The following is a 25,425-nucleotide window of genomic DNA, read 5'->3' on the forward strand; positions in this document are numbered from 1 at the left end:
ATGGAGGTGAAGAAGGACAACCACCACACCATGGACAATGATTTTTAATAAGTAAATGGAAATTTGTTGTAATTTGCAGGAAAGTTGAAAAGAATGAAGTTTATTTGGAGGAAGTACCTCTGAATATCTTGATTTATTTTTAATAGCAAGATTTATAATTTTTTAAATTAGCAAATGGAGGCTTTTTAGGCTTTATGATGCTGTTCCTCTTAGATTCCTAAAGTGTTCCCTGTCCTATTAGGTATATGTAATATTCACCACCCCATCCATCATTTTTCTTCTTCCAAATATTCCTGATTACCTGATTCCTCCTTCACTGAAGCTCTGAAGTTCTTCACAGTTCATTGATTTTTGATGATGGAAAATCCAGAACTTGATGGGGTAGATGTTTATGCTAATTGACTGTCAGTCTTCTATGAGTCACTCTGTCTGTCCCATCCACTTCTGCTTGTGTTGTGGATCTGAACTGTTTTGCAGATTCACACTTTAGTTGGAATAAATTCATCTTCAAATTCATGCTAATATTGCTGGCATTCTAGAAATCATTTAATGACATGTTAATATGAAGAAATTATTTTGCTTCCAGAATGAAGAACAAATCCTACCATGAAAGTGGTCTGCTTTTCCACTCATTACACTTTCCATTGCAACTACTTTCATCTTTCAACATATAGGTTGAATTCAGTCAGGGCTTTAAAGAAACGTTCAGCTTTTTAGCATTAGCTAAAATACTGTGGATTAAGAAGACAGAGTCTAGAATGACTTCACTGAGTTTTCCTCCTTAATTTGGTCATTGAATTGGATTGGTAGATAATCATGATTTGTGTTTTTTGTCTAAATATCCCTGTGCCCACCATAAAAGTTTCTGACAAAGAACTACCAGTATGTTCTGGCCATGCTTTTTGCCATTGAAGAGATCAACAGGAATCCACATCTATTACTCAACATTTCCCTGGGATTTGATATCTATAATGCCCTGCACAGTGAACAAAGGACTTTGGAAAGTCCCATCATTTGGCAATCTGGACTGGGCAAGTACAACCCTAATTACAACTGTAGGAAAGAAAGCAAGTCTGTAGCAGCACTTACAGGAACAACATGGGCACTTTCCATTCAGGTTGGGATACTGCTGGAACTCTACAAAATTCCACAGGTAAGCTGGGTGGAGAGTGGTTGATTATATCAAGTATCCCTTGGTGTGATTTTCAAGAAACTTAAAAAAAAAGTTCTAATATGGAATTGAGTTTATGCATCTCTGAAATGGTGTGGCCATTATAGAGAATTTTGGTGGGATGTGAACATGTCCTTTATATGGACCAGATACAGGCAAAAAGGGAAGAGACAGAGGAGTTCCCAGACCGCAAAGACTGATGGATTATTTTCTAAAACACTCCCAGTGGTCAGGAGATGATCAAAAAATAGAAAGAGCAAGTCTTCCCTTCTTTGTTTATAAGACTGATTAATATTTATTGGGGTTGAGAGGGTACTTTACCAATTCTCTTCCTCATATGGATTTATTTTCTCCTTATCCTTTAGCTTATCTATGGCTTTTATGATCCTAATCTGAGTGATGATGGCCAGTTTCCATCAATCTACCAGATGGCTCCCAAGGATACCTCTCTGGCTCTTGGAATGGTTTCACTGATGTTACATTTCAGCTGGACCTGGGTGGGGCTGGTCATCTCAGAAGACAAGAGAGGTGTTCAGTTTCTATGGGACTTGAGAGAAGAGATGGTCTTGAATGGAATCTGTGCAGCCTTTGTGGAAATGATGCCCATCACTGAGAGATCATACTTCTCATTGCACTGGCAGTATCATTTACGTATCAAAGAATCATCAGTGAAAGTGGTTGTCATTTATGGTGACTCTGACTCACTAATGGGTTTGAGTTTTTGTAGGTGGAATTATTTATTGATAGGGAAAGTCTGGATCATGACATCACAATGGGATTTTACCACAAGTGAAAGAGACTTTTTCCTTGACTCATACCATGGGGCTCTCATTTTTTCATACCGCCATGTTGAGATACCTGGATTCAAATCTTTTATCCAGACTGTTAACCCTATAAAATACCCAGAAGACTTTTACCTCACTAAATTGTGGTTCATCTCTTTTGATTGCTTGGTTTCCGAATCTGACTGTAACACTCTCGAGTATTGTCCTCCCAATGCCTCCTTGGAGTTGATGTCTTGGTGGCTGTTTGACAAAGACGTGAATGAAGGAAGTTATAATGTATATAATGCAGTGTATGCTCTAGCTCAGAGCCTTCATGAAATGCTTCTTCAACAAGTCGAAATGCAATTAGTAGGAAATGGAGATGGACATATTGTTGAAACTTGGCAGGTAATGTCTCTTTCATTTGATAGCATGTGTGTTTCAGAATATATCATAATTGTCACTTTCTTAGAGTTCCATATGGGCTCAAGGTGATAGTTTAGGGATCTTTCTCCAAAAGCCCAGAATTCATTGTATTTCTTTTAGTGTCTAGGAGGTAAATCTAGTCCTAGGTAGAAATGGTCAACAAAAAGAAAATGCCATTTTCAGGGAGGAATTGAGTTTAGAATCAAAATCAAAATTTTTCTTACTATGGACTTCAACATCCTTCACGACTAATGTTTTACATAGGAAATATCTAGAGTTCCTCCATGAGACTCTTAAATGACAATGGGACTTAATTCCTTTTGCCCCTCTTAGACAGGATTGGGTACTGCACTTACATTATCACATTTAATTCTACAACCAGTATAGATATTGATAACTTTGCTTTGCAATATGATGCTCTAAGAAAATTCAAAGAGCAAATGAGTATGGTTATATATAATCTACCTTTAGATTTTCTGCAAACCACATCAATATATTGCTTTATCATCTTGTCTTTGAAGTTTTCTTTAACTACTTGTGTGTTATTTTACTGACTTTATGGCATCTTAGACCTCTGTATATTTTATTTTATTGAGATAAATAATTCATTCATGAACATACAAAAATATAAGTTTATGGTAAATGCTGTAAACTTACAAAACAACTATGCATATCATCATACAGTGGTCCCCTACATCACACAACCACCAACATCTTGCATTGTTTTGAAACATTTGTTACAAACTATGCAAGGGTATCATCAAAATATTCCTAATAACTATAGTCCATAACTTACATTTAGTTTTTTTTCCCAATCTACATTATTTTTTTATATTTTTTTTATTATAGTTGTTGTGAAGTTACAAAACAATCATACAAAAGTTTAGAATTCCCATACAACATACCTTCACCAACACATCACTCAGTGGTGGAATATTTCATATGGATTATGAGATCATATCATCAAACTATTACCACCAACCATTGTCCATAGTGTACATTTGAAAAACTTTTCCTTACCCAACCAATATCACCACAGTATATTTTTGGAACTGAATTGAGAATATTATAGTGATGCTGACAACCTCAGTCAAGGGGTCACTTTAATTGTATTTTTTCCCATGCTTCTCCACATTCCCACCACACTGAAATAGTGACACACATCTTGTATAGCTCACAAAAGGACACTCTGGCATCTGAACCTTCTACCATAATTATTATCCAACTCTGGATTCACTATGTTTTTCAGCCCCTAGACTATTCTCTAGCTTTCTTTCATTTGACTTTTATTTCCCTAGACTACCCTTTCCAGCTACTATCCCATTTATAATTCAGCTGTGGGTGGGGAGCTGTTCATCTCTTCACAGAACACCTGAGTTCTGGGAGATGTAGCCCTGCCGTTGGTAACCATGACAACAACTCCAGGCCTGAAAAAACAATTTAGCAAAGCAAACTCTATAAAATTCAAATATTCAGGGAGAATGCAAACCAAATGTGTTAAAACTTACTTAGAGTGTATGAAGCCCATGCTAAAAGCTTACCTAGAATGTGGAGGATATGTGTTTATTGAACACTATAACAAAGGACCATTTAGCTCTTCCTCTGTATAAAAAGAACTCGAAAATCTTGTTCAGTGCTCAGATTTTGAACAGAAAGCTCCTGAGTCTGGCAAGCCATAAATAATTTCTTTTTTCCTTCTGAAAAATTTTACTGAGTCTTGGCCTTTTCATAAACAAATAATTGAAACAATCTCAACATCTACAGCATCTGTGGGCTTTCCTGGGATTTGTAAATGAAGGCCAAAGAAGGTGCATTTTGTGACCCTTTCTGGATCCCCAAGGAAGCCAGGAAGAGTCAGGTGAACCCCAAAACTGGGCACCTTGGACTACATTTAGTCCAGAAAAGATGGGGGCTCCACTGAAATCTTCCTGATGAAAACAGGGGGGTGGACAATGAAAGGTCTGAAGAGAAATTCTGGGAACAAAATGACTCCATATGTGGAAAAACATGACTCCCCCTTGAAGCATAGTGTCAGGAAAATCCTAGCAAATTGCTAGGAAGGGGAGACCAATCACTTCCTAGGAGGCCCAATTACCTCCAGAAATTCAAGGGGAAGCCATCTCCTCCATGTCTGAAAGAAAAGGGAAAAAGGTTAAAAAGCCTGGTGTTTGGGTTTGGTGAACTGTGTTGTGAGCATCTGGTTCTGGTTTTGTCTGCATTGAGGTAGTGAACTTTTAATTATAATAGGAAAGGATGTTTATAGGTTAGAGTCCTAACATTCTAAAAATTCGTCTGGGTTTTGAGAAGCTTGGTCACAGGAAAACGGATTGGCTTTCATAGTAAAGCTTGATCTGGGTATAAGGTTAAACAGTGAAAAGGTTTAGCCAGAATGTTTTGTTTCGGTGTTGAATAACAAATAGGCTTCATTTAGAAACAGCCATGGTAAACAGAAAGTCCTGTTTTCAGTATTGAAAGTTCTCTCTTTCTAAGGTATGTAATGGTTGCAGGGACAGCTGTGTCTGGAAAATATAGAACTTGTGTGTCAGATTGCTCCATTTTGTGCTTCTCTCTGTGTCTGCTTGATGCTGGTATTACATTGGGTAATTATGTAAAGTGGTGAACTTGGTTAAATTGGAACCCTTCCTTACCATTGGCAAAGGAGTGAAATGATTATAGTTTATAAGGCAAAAACACAGAATCTAAATGTGTGTCCATGCTCTGCTGCCTTGCTTCTCTTTGTCTGCCCCATTTGCCAAGGCTTGGTGATTGTCCCAGTCCATTCTGCCCATCCAAGATTATTGAAACTGACCCCAGTCCAGGTGGCTGGTCAAGCCAGGGGCTTGAATCATAGCCCTGTCAGGGCAGAGATGTCTCCTAGGAAATCACTGAGCCTAAAGTGTTCTTTTCAAACTCTTTTAGCAGCCTGGAACTCACTACCATTGCTTCAGCCCCTCTTGCCTTTAGGAGGATGCATAACAAAAGCAGAGAGCTGGGAAGTGGAGAGTGGCTTGACCCTTTTCAGTGAGTCCACACCTTCTATTTTTAAACCACATTCCTATCTAATCATTGCTCTACCTGGAAAGGTGGAAGTCAAGGAGACACAGAATCAGAACCAGGAAAAATGCAATAAAATTCCCTCTCTAAAGTGTCAAAGGCCAAAATAAATTTGCATAATAGTCTTCTGTCCATGTTCTGCTTTTCTGAATCTCAGTCTTTGTAAATCTATGTAGAAATGGTTTGAAATGTATTAAAGCTGTAAATTGGTAAAATACCTTGGTCTAAAGGAAGGATACTATTGCTTGAGAACAATAAACCTCTAATCACTTGATAGCCCTTTTAATTGTCTGTCTGGGACCAGTCAGCAGTAAGCATCATGAAAACGGCAGGAAAAAAACAACAACAGGTAAATCTGAAAACCCAGACACCTCATGAAAAAAATAAACCTTGACTTTCCCAGTTTAAACTCAATTGAGCTAAAATATGAAATAGTAATCAAAATAAGACCTCATGTGCCATCAATAAGGGTCAGGGAGTTCCTTAAAATACTAAGATATGGAAAACTTCTCTTTCAATCTGTGCTTGATTCTGTAGTAAATGTTAATACCTGTGTTTGGATTTTGTCAGTTTGCTTGTGCCTAAAAAATCATGGTAAAAGATTATTTAAAAATGAATCTTTAAATGTCAATAGTGTCTTGCTGATGAATTAAATACATAACCCAGAGATGAAATTTGTTCAGGTACTAGAAAAAAAAAACAGGAAAACTTCACAGGATTGTTAGTAAAAATGTTCTTGCAACTTAATTAATAAAGATATCCAATTTATCTTAAAGTAAAACCAAATAAAAACTGCAATTAAGAATTAAAATTATTGTGCAATGGACACAACCAATCCAGTGTCCACATAGAAAAGGTGGCATTGGATTGGGAAAAGTGGACATGGTGGCTGATGGGTATGGGGAAAGGCGGGAGGAGATGAGAAGTGGAGGCGTCTTTGGGACATGGAGCTGCCCTGGATGGTGCTTCAGGGGCAGTCACCAGACAGTGTAAATCCTCACAGGGCCCACTGGATGGAATGGGGGAGAGTATGGGCCATGATGTGGACCATTGACCATGAGGTGCAGTGGTGCCCAGGGATGTGCTTACCAAGTGCAATGGATGTGTCATGATGATAGGAATGAGTGTTGCTGGGGGGGAAAGGTGGGGTGGGGGTGGTGGGGTTGAAATGGGACCTCATATATATATATATGTATTTTTTAATGTAATATTATTAGAAAGTCAATAAAAAAATAAATAAAATTATTGTGTAAGTACTATATATATATATATAATAAAGCTATTACAATGGAGTAAACATGGTCAGGATTTTGTCTATTGTAATGGTAATACTGAATTAATTTTCTTCTATTTTGCTACTTCAAGTTTATCTAATGCTTACTGTAATAGTGGTGGTTATTACTCAAGCTTATCGTATAGATTTTTTATAACTAATTTCACCCCTGTTCTCCAATTATTGTGATGATAACTATAAATTGCATTTGCATTTGCCCTTTCTTACAGTTCCCACAGGTCTGGACCACCCCTAAACAAACCAACATAACAATTAAACTTTAAAAATTTTAGTGAAATTTTTAAGAAGGGGGCTTTAGGCCTATCACTTTTGTGCCAGTCTAAATATTCTTCGTCTTCTCATTTCCTCTTTACCCATGTAAAGAAGAAGCTGTCTTTTTCCTTGAACTTTAAAATAATATAAATTAATTCTGATTGGACATTTCCACGAGAAATCAGAAATAAATATTGCCAGGTTTTCCAAGAGTAGGCAAAACTCTTCTCAGTTTACAAGGCCTTACTAAACAACCCCCATTGTTCAGGCGGTCACACACAAAAAAATTGAGTAAAAGCTACCTGGTTTCTTTCCAGGATAAACTGAAACCCAAATGCTTGTAAGGTTCCCGCCAAACAGAAATGTAACTAGGAAAGTAAGTGAGGGAAGTATATTTTAAATTAACCAGTAAAGAAAAAGTTTTCAAATATGTAAATGGTGTTTCTGTATAAAACTATTCATGTCTACCAATTTGTTAAAGTTAAATATGCAGTTATATGAGTAATATATATTTCTAAAATATAAATTAAACTAAATTATATGAAAGGTTATGTAAAAAATATATAAATACAGAACCCTTAAAAAATTATGAAATCCTAATAAAATTATAATTGAAACAGGTTAAATAATTGCCTTATATTCCACAACCTAAAAGTTAGTATGCTTATGAATTATTCAGTTTTTAAATTATCAAAAACAAAAATTTTAAGCTCTTGTAAAAAAGGAACACAGCATTTTTTAAAAATCAAAAACAGTTTTTAACTTGTTTAACTTAAGTATTATCTCTTGGATTTATAAGTACCAAGTAAATAAGTTAACATTGTATGTGTTAAATCTTTAAAATAATGGGAACTGTAAGCTCATGTTTAATGAAATTAAATTAAGTGTAAAACTATTCTCTCTTAAATGCAGGGGGTATATTACATTAGTTGCTATTTGTTATCTGGAATAAATTTACCAGTCTATAATTGTGGTCATTTATAAAATGTTTGTAAAAAAACATCTTCCAAACTGAAACATTTAAATGGTTCTAGTTCTAGAAGCCATTGGTAACTAAAACCTGAATTGGTATTGGTGGTAAAGAATAAATTTGTGATAATGAAACCTGTCTAAAAGTCATTGCAAAGTGCATATTTAAAGATGGTAATGAAAAGTTACCTTGATTCTATTGGGAATCTTGTGTTTTCATTTTAACAATGAAAAATAGTTTATTTATCCTCTATTACTAAAGTAGAATGCCTGCTAATATCTTCATGGTAAAAGTGTAAAAAAAGAGTGTGGAATACAATGTGGAACACTGTCCATGTGATGCTGCAGTGCTCCAGAATGTATTCACCATATGCAATGGATGTGTTGCAATGGTGGAAGAAGTTGTTGATGTGAGAGGGGTGGGGTTGGAGAGGTGGGGGGTATATGGGGACCTCATATTTTTTTATGTAACATTTAAAAGAAAATAAAGAAGAAAAAATAAATAGAGGCTAAAAAAAATTAAAGTCATTTGATATATGATGTGTTGTATTAAAAACGTTTAAAAATATATAAAAATGAGAGATAAACTTTAACATTGTCAAATTCTCTTGTGCATTCAAACCAGGCCTTGAATACATTACAGGTTTCCTCTCCACATGAGTTATTGGCTAGGGTGATCACTGAGCCCTCAAATAAAAATTATCTACTACATCACTCCACTGGTTGTGCTCCTGAATTCAACAGAAACTATGTTGCAGGTTCAAACTCCTGTATCAGCCAATGATGGCTCAGTACAGTCAAACATACAATGGATATTGCCCCCAGTCTGGCACTGTACTATAGTGCCAGAGAGCACTATGCACCAGGCCAGTGAAATACTGGAAACTACCTTCTTAGCTTCTCTCTATGATCAGCGATGCTGTGACTTGCTCTCTGTGTGAATAACATTCCAAGTGGAGCCATAATCACGATAGTACCGTAAGTAAGACTTAAATACAAATTGGCATATGGCCTGGTCCCATGGAGAGATAACATGTAAAGAATTACAAACCTGAAACTTAATACTGTTAATTGCAACTCAGATCCCTTATGCATTAAGTAATACATTAATTAATATTAAGTGTTGTACCTTTATCCTGTTAAGTGCTGTAATTTTATCCTGTTCTAAATATATACCTAATAATTATGTTATCTTTTTTATTCTAAACCAGGTACAAAATTACATTAGAAATGTTAAATTCCTGGTAAACTTCATTTTCTAAATAGTTAATGAACATGTCTATAAAAGAAAATAGCCATCTTAGCTAAAACCAATGGGGCCACCAGTGGCTTACAGGAACCGGTTAATTAATATCAGGCTCAGCCACCCTACTACTTTATGAAACTCTACTGTGCAACAAAACTGGCTTTGTTTCCTAGCAGTGGGTCACCTATTAAACAATCAAAATTACCAGAAATTATTCAATTAAACCCAAAATGAAAAAAAAAACTTTATTCTGTAGTTCTGATCACTCCCAAAGGTAAAAGAATTTCCAACTTATTTAGTGCAATAACCCTGAATGAAACCAACTGCCCAAGAAGGTGCCAGTTCACCAGGAACACCTGATGAAGCACATAAGGGCCAATCATTAAAGAGCCTTAAATGCATCTTCGAAAAAAAACTAAGTACCAAATATTGTTATCTATTAAAATTTCACTCTGAAAATAAATAACATTTTAAGAGGTGCCATCTATTCAGGGATCTAACCTTGTCTAACTATGTAATCCAATGTCCTCTATAAAAAAAAAAAGTGCTCCAAAAATTTAATTAAGTTTGTTTCTTTCAGAATGAACATCCTATTAACCATATGAAAATTTCATTGACATTCATATAGAATGCCAGATCCATCTTCCTCCAGTCAAAATAAAATAACAATTTTTTTACACCTTGTTAAGTAAGTGCTACATACAATCAATGGCCAGCAAAAGGTAGTTTCAGAAAAGAGATCCTCTCCCTTTAGCACATCTTTAAAATTAAAGGTGTAAACTTTTTAAAGATAAAATAAAATTAATACATGGATCTGGAGCCTGGCAAGAAATCCATGTAAATATCAATAACCCTGAGGATGATTGCTGGGCAGCCCCACCCCCATGATTCTACTGTCCAGGATGAGAACTTCTTCTGAAAACAAAATAAGCCCTGGATGTTAAACAGGAAATTTGACTTTGGTCCTTCACTGGAGAAACAATAAGTGGAATAATTAATCAAAGCTACAATCAGCCTCCCACCTCATAACTCCAACAATAATTACACCAAAGTTTAGGAAATTAAGCAGGCATAAAGGGGGCAATTATGTGGGTTATGGATGGGGGGCTGTTCATTGCTTCATAAACTGAGCTGTGTGAGCTGCAGCCCTGCCTTTGGTAACCATGACAACAACTCCAGTCCTGGAAAAAATTTAGCAATGCAAACTCTATAAACTTCAAATATTCATGGAGAATGCACGCCAAATGTGTTAAAAGCTTATCTAGAATGTATGAAGTCCATGCTAAAAGTTTACCTGGAATATATGAAGTCCATGCTAAAAGTATACCTATAATGTGGGGGATATGTCTTTATCCTACCCTCTGGCTTATTGGAATACCCCTGCCATCTAACAGGGAGGTGAAGAAGGTCAACCAAAACACCAGGGAGCCAAGAGTGCCTACAACTGCAAGCAAGAGAATGGCATCCATCAACCATGTGGAATCATTTCTTCTTACTGTAGCATTGTATTCCATCAAATGCATATATCACATTTTGTTTATTCATTGGTTGACAGACACAGGTTATTTTCATCTTTTGGTAATTGTGAACAATGCCACTATGAATATTGGTTTGCAGATGTTTGTCTCAAAATATTCAGTTCTTTTGGCTATCTTCCTAGTAAAGGAGATGCCAAATCATACAGCAGTTCTATATTTAACTTCCTAAGGTACTGCCAAACTGTCTTTGACAGAGACTGCACCATTTTACAATCCCACCAAAGGTGAAAGAGTGCTTCTGTTCTCCCTATCCTCACTGCACTTACTGTATTTGTGAAATAATGACTCTCTATGGGGTTGAGACATTATCTCATTGTCATTTTGATTTGAATTTCCCTAATAATTAGTGATATGGAACTTATTTTTAATGTACTTTGTGTCCATTTGAATTTCCAATTTACTATTTGAAGAAATTTCTATTTAAATCATTAGCCCATTTTGCTTTATTTATTTATTTACTTATTGTCTATTTATTTATTAATGTTGCATGCAAAAATTATAAGAGGACCTATATACCTCCCAGATCCCTCACCCCATGCCTCCCATATCAACAACCTCTTTCATCATCATGCGACATTCATTGCATTTGGTGAATACATTTTTTAGCACTGTTGCATGACATGGATAATGGTTACATTATAGTTTACACTTTCCCCAAGTCCAGCCAATGGGCCATGGCAGGAAATACAATGTCCAGCAACTATCCCTGCAGTACCACCCAGGACAACTCCAAGTCCTGAAAATGCCCCCACATCGTATCTCTTCTTTCTTCTCCCTACACTCAGCAGCTATCGTGGCCACTTAATCCACATCAATGCTATATTTTCTTCCTTTAATAATCACAATAGTTCCATAGTAGAATATCAGTAAGTCCACTCTAATCCATACTCTATTCCTCCATCCCGTAGACCCTGGGATGGTTATGTCCACTCCACCTCTATATTGAGTATGGGCTTAGATTCCACATGAATGATGGTTGCAATTCTCCTGCTTGCAGTTGTAGGCACTCTTGTATCCCTGGTGTGATGGTTGTCCTTCTTCACCTCCCTGTTAGCTGGCTGGGGTAAGTCCAATAAAACAGAGGGTAGGAGTTATAGCTCAGGGCCTGGCTATCACATGCACAGTTCAGAGTTTCAGGTCCCCTGAGTATACACCAAACCACAGTGCTAACCAGAATTCTGGTAAAAGTAACAGGAGAGTCTTTTGAACAAAGATCACATCTGAGTTCAACTCCATCACTCTCAGGAACACAAACTTCAAAGTAGGGCCAACTGGCATGGCACTGAATTCCATCTGCCATGACCATATAACCTGTGGGTCTCTGTTGCCCTTAGAAAAACCAATACCTGGCCTTGTACCTACTTTGGTTGTCTCTGGGACACTGCTGAGGCATGTGAAATGGCGATGACTCTGATGACTTCCTGGGTCTTTTTCAGAGACTCATAGCCATATAAACTCATTTGGCCTGATTTCCAACTTTTATTCGAGGTCAAAAAGCATTTCAAACACCTGATATTACATGTAGGCTGTGATATTCTGCTGGTCAGAATTGACAATTGTATTCAAGGTATTTTTCTTGTTACATCTTCAGCTGGTACTTGGTAGTAATCCCTCAGTGCCAGATAGGCTCATCCCCTGGATTCATGTCCCATGCTGAGGGGAATGTAATGCAGTTACGTGCTGAATTTGGCTTAGTCAGTGGCCAAATTAGAGCAGCATGCTGGCTCTCAGGAGGTAACTTTAGGCACCCTGCAGCTCAAGGCCTAGTTTGTATTTCAGGTTGACAGGCCCATAAACACAGTCATTAGTATCAACGGCTCATTCTTGGACCATCCTTCTTTATTGGTCTTAGCCATTGCACTTGGGGGATTGTTGCTGTTCCATTGGAGAATGTGATAGATCTCCCCTGGCTAGGAACACAGCACTCCCCCTGTTGTCATTTTTAACTGAAACCACTATGAAAATATCCAAACATTTTTATATACCCTGTATATATGCATTTTATGTACCCCCTATCATTAACACCCCACACCAGTATTCCTCCCCTCCCATAGTTGAATCCCTCTGTAGTCTAAAATTTATTTGAAAATGAAGCCTAATGTATGACCAGGTTCCATTAATGGTAAAACAGAATATAATGATGGGTTTAAAAGTTAGATATAGAATACATCCTAATTTAGAAAAATTAAAGTAAAAATAATTGGGGGTATCAAAAAATGAAAGAATGGAAAAGCTTTGTTTTTGATTTTTTGCCTTTTATTACTGCAGTAATTTTTGCCCTGTGTATGTACAGTGGCAAGGCAATTTCTTCCATTTCTTCCTCAGTCTCTACATCCTTCCTTTTTCCTTTTTTTTTCTAATTATGAAATTTGTATTCACAAAAGTTTTAGATCGCAGTAATTCATATATACAATATACGGTACTCCCACATATCAAACATCAAACACTTTTAATTACCCAGCAATGATCTTTTTGCGTGTTCATATTATATTTACTGCAACTAATGTGCAGATATTGAGACAATGGCTTTCAAACATGGTTACACTTGGGTTTACCTTATGGTTTACATTTTAGCCTATAGGCTTTTATACATTTTTGATATAATTTAACATGTCTTATATTCATCTTTGCATAATCTTGTGGAACACTTCCATTGCCCCAAAGTTACACTGATTCCATCTACTCAATACCCATTTTTAAATTGGATTACTCTTGCATTATTGTGGAGTTGAGTGATTTCTTTATATAGAATGGAAATTAAACCTTTATCAGATATGTAGTTTCCAAATATTTGCTCCCATTGAATAGGCTGCCTTCTCATCTTCTTCGTGATGGCCTTTGAATCACAAAAGTGTTTAGGTTTCAGAATGTCCCCTTTATCCATATTGTCTTTGATACTCATACTTTCACTGGAAGGTTTAAGAATGTACCAATTGCTGCAAGGTTTTGAAGATATTTTCCTACATTTTCTCTGAGGATCTTTATGGTTCTTGCTTTTTCTTTGATCCATTTTTTTTAAACTTTTGTGTAAGATATGAGATAGGGGTCCAGTTTATTTCTTGTGATTATGGATATCCAGCTCTTTCAGCACCTTTTGCTGAGTACATTGTTCTGCCCTAGCAGGGTGGGTTCGAGAGGTTTATCAAAAATTACTGGATCCTAGATGTCTGTTTCTGAATAGGTAGTTCAGTCCTATTGGTCTATGTGTCTTTCTTTATGCCTGTACCTTGATGTTTTTACCAGTGTGGCTAGGTAATATGATTTGAAGTCTATAAGTGAGAGTCTTCCAACTTCACTTTTTTTTTTTTGGAAGATGTTTCTGGCCATTTGGGGATCCTTACCCTTCCAAAAATTTTTGTAATTGGTTTTTCCAGTTTTTGAAGCAATGCTGATGGAATTCTTATTGAGATTGCTTTAAATCTGCATACCAATTGGGGTAAAAATGATATCTTAATGATATTTAATTTTCCAACTCATGAACATGGAAAGTTCTTCTAATTATTTAGGTTTTTTTGAAATTACTTTTAACAATGCATTATAGTTTTAAGAAATGCATGTGCTTTACATTCTTGTTGAAATTTATTTCTAAATATGTGATTCTCTTATTTGTTTTCTTAATTTTTTTTCTTTTACTTCATCCTTCAGGTTGGGCCATTAAAATTGTGTAGAATCACCACTCATTTATGCATATTCATTGTGGATCCTCACAATCTAAATGAATTTGTTTATTAGCTCTAGCAACTTTATTGTAGATTTTTTGAATTTTCTGGATAAAAGTTCATATCCCCTGCAATAGTGAAATTTTGCTGCTTCTTTTCTGATTTGGAAGCTTTTTATTCACTTTTGCCTAATGATTCTACCTAGATAATGTAGCAGTATATTGAAAAACAATGGTGAGAGTGAGCACACTTTTCTTGTTCCTGATCAAATTGGGAACACTTTTAGTCTTTCAACGTTGAGTACAATGTTAGCTAAGGGTTTCTCATATATGGCCTTTATCGTGTTGACAAAGTTTCCTTCAATTCCTATCTTCTGTAATATTTTTATCTAGAAGAGATGCTGTGTTTTTGTCAAATGCCTTTTCTGCATCAATCCATAAGATAATATAATTTTTCTTCTTTGATTTATTAATGTGCTATATTATGTTGATTGTTTTTCTTTTGTTGAACCATACTTTGATGTCTCATTCACATCAAATTTATCATAATGAATAATTCTTTTAATGTGTCATGGGATTCAATTATCCAGGATTTTGTTGAGGATTTTTGCTTCCATATTCATTAAAGAAATGGGTTTGTAATTTTCTTTTTTCCTAATATCTTTATCTGGCTTTGTTGTCAGGGTGATATATGCTTTCTAGAATGAAATTGTTATCTTTCCTTGTTCAAACTTTTGGAGATGCCCGAGTAAGATTGGTATTAAATTTTCTTTGATGGCTTGGAGGAACTCACCTGTGAAACCATCTGGTCATGGAATTTTAATTTTGGTATGTTGTTTGAAGATGGCTTCAATCTCTTTATTTGTGATTGGTTTATTGAGATTTTCTGTTTCATTTAGAAACAGCATAGTTTGTACTTTCCTAGGAATTTATTTATTTCATCTACATTGTCTGTTTTTCTGGCATAGAGCTGTTCATAAGATCCCCTTATGATCTCTTTTATATCTGTGTGGTCAATAGTAATGTGCCCGTTTTCCTTTTTTATTTCATTTATTTGAATCTTCTCTCTTCTTTCCTTTAGCAGCTTATATATGTGTTTGTCAATTTTGTTTATATTCTTGAAGAACCAAATTTTAGTTTGTTAATTCTAATTTTTTTTTACTTTTTTGTTTTCAATTTCATTTGTTTCTGTTCTAATCTTTGCTGTTTTTATTTCTACTTGCTTTGGCATCATTTTGCTATACTTCTTCTAGTTTCTTCAGCTGAGTGGTTAGGTTATTTACCTTAACTCTTTATTCCTTTTAAATGTAAGCTGTGAGGTCTTTATATTTCCTTCTCAACACTGCTTTGATTGCATCCCATAAGTTCAGATATGCTGTGTTCTTAATTCCATTCATCTCAAGATATTTGTGGATTTAATCAAAATTTCTTATTTGACCCCCTGATTATTTAATGATGTGATGTTTACTGTTCATATATCTGTAAATTTCCCACTTTTCTTCTTCTTGTTAATTTCCAACTTCATTCAATTATGGTCAGAAAAAGTGTTCTGTATAATTTATATCTTGCTGAATTTATTGAAATCTGCTTTGTCATGCATCATACAGTCCATCCTGAAGAAAGTTCCATGAGCACTTGAAAATAATGTTCATCTTGCTATATTGGGGTGTAATGCTCTGTCCATGTCCATAAGCTTTAAACCATTTGTCATATTATTCAAGATCTTTGTTTCTTCATTGATCTTCTGTGCAAATGTTCTGTCCAATGCTGAGAGTAGTGTACTGAAGTTGTCATTATTATTGTAGAACTATATTTTTCTCCCTTCAGTTTTGCAAGTGTTTTGCTCATGTATCTTGGGACATATTACTTAGGTCTACATACATTTATGGCTGTTATTTCTTCATGGTATATTGCCCCTTTTATTTATATATAATGTCCATCCCTTTCTGTAATGAAAATTTTGCTTTTGAAGTCTATTCCATCTGATATGGGTAGAGGTATTCTAGCATTTTTTCTTTAGGGCATGCAAGGAACATCTTTTTCCATTCTTTCATGTTCAATCTTTTTGTATCCTGGTGTCTAAGGTGAGATTCTTGCAGACAGCATATAGATGGCTCATATTTTCTTATACATTCCATCAGATTGTGACTTTTGACTATGGACTTTAATCCATTAATATTTAATGTTATTCCAGTAATAGCAGTTCTTGTTTAACCTTTTGTAAGCTTTGGGTTTTATCAATCATATTTTATTTCACCACACTTTTGACACTTTTAGTTACTTTTACTGATATAATCTTCATTTTTAGACTCTCTTCCAAGACTGTCCCCTTTACTTTCTTTTCATGCTCTAACATTCTCTTTGTTATTTCCTACAATGCTAGTCTCTATTATAAACTCTCTCAGTAACTGTTTATATGGCTATTCTAAACTCACTTTCATTTTTGAAAGACAGTCCTGACAGATGTAAATTCTTGGATAGCATTTTTTCTCCCGCAGTATTTTAAATATATCATGTGACTTCCTTTTTTGTCTAGGGTTCCTAATGAGAAGCATCACTTAATTTTATTTGGTATCCCTTTTATTTTATGCATCACTTTTTTTTTTTTGCTCTCAGAATTAATTCCCTTAGTGGTTTTGATAATCGACATTCTGATTACTATGTGTTTTGGAGTTGGTCTATTTGGATTTATTCAGATGGGAATATGTTGTGCATCTTGAACATGGATATCTATGTACTTCAATAAGGCTGTGAAATTTTCTACTATTATTTCTTCAAATAATCTTTCTACAATTTTCCCTCTCTTCTCCTGTTGGGAAATCAATGACATGTATGTTTGCATTTTTCTTTCTGTCATTTAGTTCCATGAGACTCAGTTAAATTATTTCTGTTCTTTCCTATATCTGTTCTTTTGTATGTTTGCTTTCAGAAGCCACATTTTCAAGCTCAATGAACTTTTCTTCTGCCTCCTCAAATCTGCTGTTTTTATGCCTCTAGTGTTAATTTCATTTATTGAATCTTTCATTCACATAGTAGCTGCTGTTTTTCTATGAATACTTTCAAATTCTTCTTCGTGCTCACCCAGTGTCATATTAATATCCTTAATCCCTTTAGCCATCTCATCGAATTTTTTAAAGAGAAGCATGAAATCTAGGATCAGTTTTCTCAAATCTCAAATCCTTTGTCATCTGGAGGGTTATCTTTTTCCTTTAAATGGCCCATATCTTCCTGATTTTTGGTGTGTATTTTTTTGTGTGTGTGTGCTGTGACCCCTGGCTTACAAGATATATTTATAATGGATGTATGTTCTCCTTTTACTTTAGGCCCTTCTTGGCTTTTCTTCTTTGCTGGTGTTGTAGTAGAATCTGAAGATAGAATTGATGCTGTAAACCTCAGAGGCTGAAGATGCTTGTGTTGCCCTGGACCTGATTTATCTTCTCCAAAATGTCTTATTTGCCATGGATAGAGACAGAATGTCAGCCATGTGTAACAATCCAAGCTGTGCAGGCCAACATTGTGAGTAGTTGCCCAGATAGTGTGGGGATAGTGCTTCTGGTATGGGCTTCAATCTATACCATGTAGGTTCAAAATGTCAGGCCCAGGTAGATTGACATAGCTCCAGGACCCCTCCCTGCTGGTGGTGGGATGGACCTCTGGAGTGCCCAAAAATCATATTCATTTGGGCCAAATATGGCTTCATTTTCCCTGAGGAACTGCACTTTAGGGGGTGAGAATAGAATCACAGACACCCAACTGTTTAGTCGCTGCCTTCTAATACCTGGAGAGGCTGAGGAAACATCAGTTCCCTCTTAACATTTTAGCATGTGGTGGTAGATCATTAGGCACCATATAGTTAATTTCATGCATGTCTAAATTGTATCCAATTGCTGAAGAGACTGCGAAAACACCAGCTCCTTCCTATCCTTTGGGTCATACGAGTGAGTGTACCCACAGGTGACCAAATGTTCAGGCCATGCCTCTCATTGCCTGGAAAGGCTGTGGGAACATCAGACCCCTCCTTTCCTACTGGGATTTGGGGGCAAATCAATAGGTACTCAGCAGTTCCATCTGTGCAGGCCAAAAGTGCCTGCTATAGCCCCAAAAGGCTGAAGAAACCCAGCTCTCTTCCTATCGTATTTGGGGGCAGAGGTGAAGATAGAAGTGATATGCTTAAAAACCAGCAGGTCCAAGGATTCCAACTATTCAGTTGTACTGGTTAAAATCACGTGTGGTTACAACGAGGTTGGTCCAGGTCCCCCCAGCTTCCTCCCTGACAAAGCTGGGATTGGAACCTAGGCTAGGGTTAGTATTCAGTTCTGGTGGAAAGAAGTCAGTCCGTACCTTCACAGTGATTTTCAGTCAGCCCTGCCTTGCATCATGCCAGGGGCAGAGTTAAAAGGGAGGCTTCTGTTCTTTTTCTGACTTGGGCAGTTTCAAACTTTAGCTGTTCTTAGGATTATACTTTATCCAGTTGAGTTTACTAATCAGGAGCTGAAATTGGTGCCCAGCTCTCTTCCCCTCCCCTTTTTTCAAAGTGGAGTTTCCAACTTCAGAATCAGAATAGTTTCCAAGGTGACTTGCACAGCTGGCACCAACCTCTATGGTGTGGAGAGCTCTACTCCCAAATTTCTGCAAATGGGTAGTCTCCTAACATTCTTTCAAAGATGTTGCAGGATGCTCCACAGTTCTCCAGGGACACCCAAATAGGTGCTTTCGATAGTTCTGGGTGATTACTAACTGCCCTGTGGAACAAGCTGACATTTGGAGCTCCTTACTTTGCCAACATATTTTCATCTCCCCTCCATTCGCATTTATTTCTTTTATTTCATTGTATGTTAATAATAAATTTGCATTATGAAGCAGGGCTTCCATAGCTTCATATATGTTCCTTAATTTGGGTTTTCAATCTTTAATCTTTGGACTAACTCCCTCACAAAATGGTATCTATTTCAGCTGCACCGATTTCTGAAAAAATATGCAATTTGAAAATCCTGTTGGGGACCAAATGATTTTGGATGAGGCAAAGAAATTGGAAGCCAGGTTTGACATTCTAAACTTTTGCAATTTTCCAGAAGGTTTCAGTCTAACAGTGAAAGTAGGACAATTTGCCTCAGATATGCCGCATGATCAACAATTTTCAATATCTGAGGAGATATAGAGTGGAACACAGGATTTTCAGAGGTGAGTATGACCTAGTCATCGTATTTTATATTTCATATAAATAAAATCTCTTTATGGAGGATTTCTTCCTTCTTACTGCTCAGTAAATTGCCACATCTGGGTATTTAACATCTTACCTTTCAACTTGAAAATGTTTCTTACCCACTGCCAAATGCATGGTAAGAACACATTTATTCACACACACACACACACACATATATATAATGTATTTCACATAACACAATGAAAATGAAATCATATCAAATAAATTTAATTATGTATTTAAAATTTAAATTTGTGTTTGGTTTAATATACCCCTAGCACAGTGTATATGATAGGGAGTTAAAGTCACAGTTGTAAACACATTTTTAAAATCTTCTTCCCAGACTCCCCACTCAGTATGCAGTGAGAAGTGTACTCCTGGTTTCAGCAAAACATCTCAGTTGGGAAAGCCTGCCTGCTGCTTTCTTTGTACTGCATGCCCAGAGAATGAGATTTCCAATGAGACAGGTAGGTTCATTTCCAATGAGACAGGTAGGTTCATTCCCAGAAGAAAGTCCCCACCTCTCCTTTACATCCCCCAATAATAAAAGGTATTAAAAAGTTTCTGTAGGAAACAACAGAGTCAAAACTCATCCTTTCTTTATTTAGCAATTTAATTTTATAATCAATAATATTTTCCATTGAGATGACACCCCTTCTCTCAACTTATCTTGTTTGATAAACTTTAGACACATTACAGGCAAAGTCATCTCGAGGAAACACTTTTCTTCACCCCACAGTTGTAAACTAAGTTTCATCCTTGTATTATAAGTACCTGCTCTCTATCCTGTTTGAAAGGATATTTCGATTGTATCAAAAGCTTGGGTCCTAACCATCTTCCCTTTCCCCATGACTCACACTAAGATGAAGAACAGATGTTCAGAAGGTTTATGATGGTTTTTAAAATGAGAATTTCTATGGTGTGACACATGAGGACAATGTAGCACATTCTCAATGAGTCATTTTCAGTTTCTGGTCTCCCTTCATTCACAGCTGATTGAGGAAACAAAACATAGGGAAACTTTGTGTCCACCATTAAAACCTGAAATTAGTGCATGTACAGAGATTTAGGGGATGGAAAATTAATTTTTTGAGTGGTTCCATGATTTTTCATAGAGGCAGTAGCATTAGTATTATGTAAGATGAATGAAGGGGCAATAAATTCTTGGCAGAATTATTATAAATGACAAAAAAGCAAATTACCATTGTATGTATTACTCAAGAGATGCAGAGAACTGGAAAACAAAGAATCAGTATGACTAGAGCACAGAAAATATTGAGGATGGAGATGGAAACATGATATAGAAATGTGACAGAAAATCAATAGGCCATATTTTCTTCATAATATAATTCTTGAAATTAACCATATTCATGATATTACATGATGAAATCACATCTTTGGTGAGGAATTTCTGATTTCCATTTCTTGATTAATATGCTATTAAATTGTCCAAAATACTTACTATATTTCATTTTTTTGGCGATGTGTTAAGACTAATGACCCTGCTATTAGTCAATTTGGGAAAATTATCCATGTACACATCGATACAAGATAGGTATTAGACCTTAATATTCGTATCACAATCTTATAAGGTCATTATAAGGTAGAACATTTACAGGTGTCTTGCTTTATAAACATAAACTCATATATCACAAAAACCCTGCAATCTAAATCCAGCAATATTTTGTAAAGATGTGTTCTCATGAAAAAGCAAGGTAATTCAGTACATGTGGCCCCTGATAAATAGAAACAGCAATCTCAATTCTCAATGAATACTGGAAAACAGTTAATAAAATTCAACACCCACCAGTGATTTTAAAACAAACAACAAAAATATCATTTATCAAATAAGAATAGAAGGGAATCATCTTAATCCCTTAAATGATACTTCCTGAATACTAACAAGTATCACATCATTTGGAAGAGTTTCATGCCTGGGAGATGAATAATGAGACAAAAATCCACAATATTAACACATCCAACAATACACTGGGTTCCTTTCCAATGTAATATTGGCAGGAAAAGGATTGGAAGGTATAATTATGAGAAAGGATAAAATAGAGTTGAATTAATTTGTGAAGGATTTAATTGTGTATGTTTAAAATTGGGAAGAATTTCTAAAATGAGATTAGAGGTCTGAATACAAGGGTAATATAAATCCTTCTTATATGTACAAGTCATAAGGCTTTCTAAAATGAAATTTTCAGAGATGATAATTACAATATCTTGAAATTATTAAATGCTTAAAAATAATATTAAGCAAAGTTTGGAAAGGTTTCTGCATATAAAGATATAGAAAATCATTTTGAAAATTTTAAAGAAGACTAAATAAGTGGAGGGAAAAACCATATTTTAAGGGAAAGGACTCAGTATTTAAAAGGTTACATTATTCACCAGATTGATTGATTCAATGCAATTGCTATCAAAATCACAACTTTTTGAGGCAATTGAAACTTTTTAAATCATTCATATGAAATTAAACACGAGAAAAACTTAGCTAAGACAAACTTTAAGACAAAGATTGAAATGGGAGTACTTATTCTACCTGTTGCCTTTTTTTATAAAGTCACAATAATATTGTTTAAGCATAAAGATAGAAAAGGAAAAAAAAATAACAAAATGGCATATCTAGAAACAAAGTGGTCACATAAAGATTCATCAGTATCAAGCACTTTAGAATTCTAAATGTAAAAATAAAAAATAATAAAGAAACCTAAAGAAGAATATTTTCATCTTCAAATTTGAAAAAATTCTTAAATAAAACAAATATAACATTAACTTATAGGAAACATTTAATAAATGTTAACTATACTAAAACCTGCTATTTTCTGTTCATCAATGAAAGGTCAAGCCACAAGTGGATTAAATTATTTAAAATAGATCTAGTCAACAATGAATTACATCAAGAATATACAGGGAGCTCCTACAGAAACAATATAAGCAGAAAATCCACTAGAAAAAAAGTTCGATGTATGAACAAGCCCTTCTTAGCAAAACATCTCCATGCAAAGCACGTATGTGATAGTGCTAGATTAATTAGTCACAAGGAAATTGCAGTTAAAAAGCATAACGAAATAGCTCAAAACATCCCCATAATAGCTAAAATTAAACATTATTACTATGTTAAGTGTTGAAAGGAATATGGAACAACTGGTTGGTAAATTGGTGTAAAAATTTAGAAAACTCTATGGATTACTTGCAATGGTGAATATTTGTTTATTGTATGACCCAAAATTATATCATCATATTGTACCAAAAACATCCATGGCAGTAGTTTTAATTATAACCAATACTCATAAACAATCTAAATATCCATCAAAATGGATAAATAAATGATAATGTATTAATAGAATTCTATTCAGCCTTATAAGAGAATGGATTATAACACATTACAACCACAAAGACTATGTTTTAAAAATGTAAAATAACAAGTACTGGAAAGATGCAGAGAAATTGGAACTCTAGTACTCTGGTGGTGGGAATTTAAATAGTTCAGCTACTGTCAAAATCAGTATGTCAGTTTCTTAAAGAGTAGAATTACCACATAATCAGGTAATTCCATTTCTATGTATACATGCATACAAAGGGAAAACTGGCACTCAAACAGATAATTGTGCACAATGATTATAGCAGCATTTTTCACAATAGCCAACACGTGGAAGTGACCCAATATCTATCAATAAATGAACGGATAAACAAGCAGTGTTACATACAAACGGTGGGATAAGATCTGGCTACAAAGAACAAGGAATTTTTGAGATGTGCTGCTAAATTAAAGACCCTTGCAAACATTACACTCTTTGAAATAAGGAAGGAAAATGTAATTTATAAGAGATGTTAAAAAGGAGCAAATCCCTAGGAGAAGAAAACAGTGAAGAGGTTACTAGGGGATGGGTGTAGAGGGAAGGGGGAATGTGTATGAAGTGCACATAATGAGTCTGTATAAAGAAAAAGAAATATATTTAAAAAGTGAATGAAATAAAAATTATGAAAGAATATCATCACAATCTTACTATTAATTATATTCATATGTTATATTTAGTATATTTACCATCAATCCACTCTATCATTAGTTTTAAATATATTTTTATTACAAAGTTGGCACTTAAAAATGAATCAAGCATATGTGTAGAATTTCAATACAACACCCTTTCAGCAACACACCAAAACATAGGGCAATATTTGATATTGATTTTGAGATAATACCATCAGAATATTACCACCAGCCATCATTCATATTGTATATGGCATATTTTTTCCAAACTCCTCCATTTTGTCTCACAACAATGCATTGTCTTGGTGGGTTGATGAATGGGGCCCAGCATGATGTTATGCATGTTTGTTTCATAAGGTCACAACTTTTATTTTATACTTAGTCCTTGTTAACGTTCATGTATTAGTGAAATTGATTAAAATTTTAAAAAGTGAATGAACTATATAAACATATCCTGTGAAATGAATGAATCTCACAAATAATTTTGGTAAAAGGACCCAAGCAGAAGTAAGCTAAGGGCTTATAAATCAAGGGCATAAATTATTTGGAGATTTGAGAGGGAGTAAATGATTTTGAGGTATTAGATAAGAGTCCTCTAGAAGGCTGGGCATGTACTAGTCCTTGGACTGTGTGGTATTACCCATATGTTCACTTCCTCATAATTCATTAATGTGTACACTTATAGTTTGTTCCCTTTTATGACTATATGTTACACAACAAGATACATATTTAAAAAAATAAAAGAATGGAAGCTCAACAGTAAATTGTAACTGTTATCAAATTGAAGGACAGAATTTCTGAAAGAAAGCCAGAGATCTAAAAGAAAGATTAGAGGAAGGAAAACAAGCAGATTAAAACACAGGGTTATTTAGAATCATCACAGACTGAACAGATTTGGCTGAAATTGCCCAGTGTTATTCTTTTGGGTTCAGTTAATACGTGAGAATTACTGAACATGGGCTGATGACACTTTGCATTTCTTGTCAAACATAGAGTACTGTGTGAATTGTCCGGATCATCAGTCTGCAAACAGTGAGAGGAGTCGATGCCTCCAAAAAGCTGTGAACTTCCTGGCTTATGGAGACCCTTTGGGGATGACTCTGGTTGGCACAGCACTTTGTTTCTCCTTCCTCACTACTGTTATTTCTGGGGTCTTTGTGAAGCACCGGGACACTCCCATTTTCAAGGCCAATAACAGGACTCTGAGCTACATCCTGCTCACCTCCCTCAACCTATGCTTCCTTTCCTCCTTACTCTTCATCGGTCGTCCCAACACAGCCACCTGCACCCTCCGACAAATCACATTTGCAATTGTGTTTACCGTGGCTGTGTCCACTGTCCTGGCCAAAACAATCACTGTGGTTCTGGCATTCAAGGTCACTGTACCAGGGAGAAGCATGAGGCAGTGTTTGGTGTCAGGGGCACCTAATTTTGTAATTCCCATTTGCTCCCTGATCCAAATGACACTCTGTGGCATCTGGCTTGGAACCTCTCCCCCATTCATTGATAAAGATGTACACTCTGAGCCTGGTTATATCATCATTGAGTGCAATAAGGGCTCACCCACAGCCTTCTACTCTGTCCAGGGATACCTGGCCTGCTTAGCCCTGGTAGCTTTCTTGGCCAGAAACCTGCCTGACACCTTTAATGAAGCCAAGTTCTTGACCTTCAGCATGTTGGTGTTCTGCAGTGTTTGGGTCACTTTCCTCCCTGTCTACCACAGCACCAAGGGGAAGGTCATGGCAGCTGTGGAGATCTTCTCCATCTTGGCTTCCAGTGCTGGATTACTAGGCTGCATCTTTGCCCCAAAATGCTATATTATTTTGCTAAAACCAGAAAGGAACACTCAGCATTGA

General features: G+C 35.7%; 1 pseudogene; it reads left to right on the forward strand.

Moving 5' to 3' along the window:
- LOC101435447 (vomeronasal type-2 receptor 116-like) lies at window positions 1–25,425 on the forward strand (annotated as a pseudogene).

Source organism: Dasypus novemcinctus, chromosome 30 (assembly GCF_030445035.2).
Source record: "Dasypus novemcinctus isolate mDasNov1 chromosome 30, mDasNov1.1.hap2, whole genome shotgun sequence".
NCBI classification, from domain to species: Eukaryota; Metazoa; Chordata; class Mammalia; order Cingulata; family Dasypodidae; genus Dasypus; species Dasypus novemcinctus.